Below are 4,940 nucleotides of genomic sequence, written 5' to 3' on the forward strand. Positions count from 1 at the left end.
CTTTCTTAAACAAATTCTCGTCTAAATATATCTTTAATGTTATTATAGTACCTGCCTCAACTACTTCAGTCGGAAGAAGGGTTTCGGCCCGAAACGTTGCCTATTTCCTTCGCACCATAGATGCTGCCTCACCCGCTGAGTTTCTCCAGCATTTTTGTCTACGTTCGATTTTCCAGCATCTGCTTCTTACACAGTTCAACTACTTCTCTGTCACCTCGTTCCATATATCCACTTTTTTTTTTCCTTATTTAAGAGATAACTTTAAGCCTCTATTCCATCTCCCTGTTCCAAAAATCAATTTAATATATGGTCCCTAGATAAGGGACGTATCAGATATTAAACTGATAAGAACAGTTTCCATGTGAAAATGTTGCCTCTCAGGTTTATATTAAATCTTTCCCCTCTCACCTGACACCTATGTCCTCTGGCTCTTGGTTCCCCTAATCTAGGGTGAGAGACTTGAGTAAATGCTATACTCAGTGTATCTCCTGCCCTTCAACTTACCAGGTCCTTCACCAGTGCTTATCTTGCTATGCCATGAAATAAAAGGCTGCAAATTACAATCTATAATATGTGTTTTATTTGGGGTGTTTTGCACATCAGAGGACATGTTGCTTAATCTGCATGACTAAACTCACACACTCAGCTGTCATGACAGCAACTTGGTGCTGTTCACTGATCATCTCCTTCAGTTGCATTTATCAGTTCTCTTGAGAAAAACAAGCTTAGTGTCACTGCTTTATCTGAATATTGTCCTGTCCACTGTAGACACATTAATCTCTCCCGTTCTCACCCCCCTCCTTTCTGCTCTCATCCTCCTCTCCTTCCCCCTTCTCTCTCCTTGATTCCCTCCTCCTCACCTACTTTCCTATTCCCCATCTTGCCAAATTACCTGTTTGGTGATATTGGGCAGAACTTTAGAAATAACTGAAACAGAATCTGGGTGGCACAGTGGCGCAGCGGTAGAGTTTCTGCCTTAGGGCGTCAGGGGACCTGGGCTCGATTCTGACTGCGGGTGCTGTCTGTACAGAATTTGTACGTTGTTTCTATGACTGTGTGGGTTTTGTCCAAGAGCTCCGGTTTCCTCCAACACTCCAAAGATTGTACAAGCTAATTGGCTTCTGTAAATTGTCCCTAGTGTGTAGGACAGAACTAGTGTTCTGGTTGTGGTTGCTGGTCATTGGTGAGCCAAAGAGCCTGTTTTCACACTGTATCTCTATGAACTAAACAAAAAGTCTGGAAACTCCCAGCAGGCGAGTCAGTATCCATGGAGAGAGAAACGGAATTAGCGTTTAACGGCGATCTTTTATCCATGTCCTCGAGGGATGCTGCCTGACCCGCTGAGTTACCCCGGCACTTTGTGTCTTCCTTTGTAAACTCGCTGTTCCTTGTGTCTCGACCTTTCACCAAAACTAGAATATAGAACATAGAACACAGGACACGGGATCTTTGGACCACAATGTTTGTGCTGAATATGATGCCGTTAAACTGATCCCATCTGCCTGTACAAGATCCATATCCCTCTATTCCCCGCACATCCATGTTAAACATCACTATCTGCCTCCAGCACCACCCCTGGCAATGCGTTACAGGCCCCCACCACTCGCTGTGTAAAAATCTTGTCTCGCGCATGTCTATTCAATCTTCCCCCTCTCACTTTATTGCTGTGCCTCTTTGCACCCTTTGCACTATTATTGTTTCATTATATTATTGATACTCATATATATATATCATTATATAATTATTATATATCATTATATATATATATACTAGACTAAGTAGGACCCGTTGGGTCCCAGCATGACACGGGAGGGATGGTCCCCAACGCAATATTCCACCTCTCCACCGATTCCAATATTGGTGGCCAGTGGGGGGCTTTCTGGAGCACTAGTGTGGGTGTTGTGGGCTAAAGGGCCTAGTTTCCAGAGGTCTATTATGGACATTGTGGGCCGAATGGATTCTTGGATTGGCGGCTCAGTCACTCAAGCATGTTGTGCTGGCAGCTCACTCACTCACGGCTGGTGGGCTGGCAGTTGACTCACGGCTATTCCTTGAAATTCCATTTCAAGCAGGGTGCAAGGCCACCAAATTCAAGTGCAGTTTCTTACCACTTCAAGCAGGGTGCAAGGCCACCAGATTTAAGTGCAGTTTCTTACCATTTCAATCAGGGTGCAAGGCCACTAAAGACAGCAAGTCGTGACCTCTCCCTCCTCCATCTTGCAGAGACTGAGCCACGCCCACACTTCTGGGTTTTATAGTCCCTCCACCCCTCCCACCAGAAGGGGCATGACCTTCATGGCGTGATTGACAGGAGAGGGAATCTCAACATGTTTTAAACACTAATAACTCTTTTATTTTTCATCGATGGGAAAAATCCTTGGCACCTGATGGGCGGAGGGGGACCCTGAGTAAGATGGCCAAAAATCACAGCCGTATGTGGTAGCGTTCTTTCTAAAATTAATATAAAGCGCAACCAGGAAGTGGTCTTTTAATTATTTTGAAGGCAAGGCAACTTTAATTGCGCAAGGCAACTTTAATTAGGCAAGGCAACTTTAATTAGGCAACACAGCTTTAGCATTTCCAAACCAAAGGCAACACAGCTTTAGCATTTCCAAACCAAAGGCAACACAGCTTTAGCATTTCCAAACCAAAGGCAACACAGTTTTAGCAGTTCCAAACTATATTTTTAAACCACATTAAGGGCACTGACAGGTCAGCAAAACCACTCACAATTTAGTAGACATGTGTTCAGTGTTATTCACAGCTCAGACTGAGAGACATGACCCTCTCGCTCCACCATCTTGCAGAGAATGACTGAGGCATTCAACACTTCCGGGTTTTATAGTCCCTCCAGAAGTGGCATGGCCTTCAGGAGAGAGAATCTCAACATTTTTTAATAACTCTTAATAAGAGTTAATAACTAATAACTCTTTTATTTTTAATCGATGGGAAAAAATCCTCTTGTCCTGTGCAGCGGAGGGGGACTTTGAGTGAGATGGCCTAAAATCACAGCTGTAAGTGGCAGCGTATTCCTTTTCGGGACATGGCAATACATTCTGGACATGACTTGGTGCCTCTGTGACTTGTGTGGTGGCTTAAAAATATGTGAGAGTCCAGGGTACTAATCTATAATTGTTGGAATACCCAGGACTATCCTAGAAGATTAGTGATCCTGGCAACAATGTTTATGTTGGTAAAATAACTTTTCAATTGCATAACTCTTAATAAAGTTCGTTTTTTCAATAGCTGTTTTGCTATAATATGAACATTGTTTTTAATGTTATGGTATCAAGAGAGAAGAGTCAAGAGTGTTTTATTGTCGTTAATTACCGAAATAGAACTATGAAATTCTTACTTGCATTTGCAGCATGAATAAGAACAACAAATCCATTGAAACCCAGTGATGTAACTATTCTGGATTTGTATCTACTTTACTGATCATTCTGATATTTATATGCCTTTCACATTGGCCTGCCTTGCAAAGAGTGACTTACAACTAGGGATGCCTCTAATGTGATTGCAATGGCAGAGCAATAGGCTTACCAATCACCCATTTAGCCACACCAAAGGAGGTCACGGCCTCAGGGGGGGGCCAAGAAACCGGCCCACAAAGTTGGCATTGGTCGTTGGCTATGGGAACAGATCTGCCGGCTGTAGCCAGGCCGAAGTTCCAGAGCCATGGCCGCAGGGGGCAAATCCAACCTGCTGATCGGCTGCAGAAGTCCCCTAAATGGGTCGAAATCAGTCCTGATTAAAAGAGGTGCCGGACCACCAGGTGCCGGAAAATCGGTTGTGGAGTTGTACTCACAAAAGATAGACACAAAATGCTGGAGTAACTCAATGGGATAGAAGGGATGGGTGACGTTTCGGATTGAGACACTCCTTCTCTCCAGAGATGCTGCTTGTCCCGCTGAGTTATTCTAGCATTATGTGTCTATCTTCGGTATAACCTAGCATCTGCATTTCCTTCCTACACACAACCTGCACTCACCACCCTTAGCGTGAAAGCATTGCCCCATCAGTTCCTCTTTAAATTTTTCCCCTCTCACCATAACCCTATGCCGTCCAGTTTTGACGTCTCCTATTCTGGGAAGGACTGTCCATTCATCCTACCTATATCCCTGACACTCATCCCGACTCGGACTGAGGGGAGTGACATGAAGCGAGAGGTTTCAGAGGGACAGTCGATGGAGGGAGACGGGATGAGGATGATTTCTCCACAGATTCAGTACACTAAGGAGAATGACCCAACTTGTCCATCTCACTGCATTAAGGTCCTCCATCTCTGGTGCCATTTTAATAGTTGCATTAACCGAGAGATGGAAAACGCTGTTCAGATTGCAGAGGAGGAACTTTCACTTCATGTTCATAAGTTCTAAGAGCACAATTTGGCCATTCGGCCCATTAAGTCTACTCCACCATTCAATCATGGCTTATCTATCTCTCCCTCTCAACCCCCTTCTATTGCCTTCTCCCCATAACCCCTGACACCCTTACTAATCAAGAATCTGTAGGAAGGAACTGCAGATGATGGTTTAACCCGAAGATAGAGACAAAAAGCTGGAGTAACTCAGCGGGACAGGCAGCATCTCTGGAGAGAAGGAATGGGTGACGTTTCGGGTCGAGACTGAAGAAGGGTCTCGACCCGAAATGTCACCCATTCCTCTCCAGAGATGCTGCCTGTCCCGCTGAGTTACTCCAGCTTTTTGTGTCTATCTCCATTCAAGAATTTGTCAATCTCCGCCTTTAAAAAAAAATCTATTGACGGCCACCATAGGCAATGTGTGGCAACGAATTCCACAGATTCACCACCCTCTGACTAAAGAAATTCCTCCTCATCTCCTTTCTAAAGATGAGCCCTTTTATTCTAAGGCTATGGCCTCAAATCATTAACTCGTTCATTGCAAACAGCGTGAACTGCACTCACCCATCCAGGAAGA

General features: G+C 44.4%; 1 pseudogene; it reads right to left on the reverse strand.

The window, feature by feature from the left end:
* Window positions 1–250: 250 nt before the first annotated feature.
* LOC129707593 (U2 spliceosomal RNA) lies at window positions 251–385 on the reverse strand (annotated as a pseudogene).
* Between the last annotated feature and the right edge of the window lie 4,555 nt (window positions 386–4,940).

This window comes from Leucoraja erinacea, chromosome 21 (assembly GCF_028641065.1).
Source record: "Leucoraja erinacea ecotype New England chromosome 21, Leri_hhj_1, whole genome shotgun sequence".
Taxonomy (NCBI): Eukaryota; Metazoa; Chordata; class Chondrichthyes; order Rajiformes; family Rajidae; genus Leucoraja; species Leucoraja erinaceus.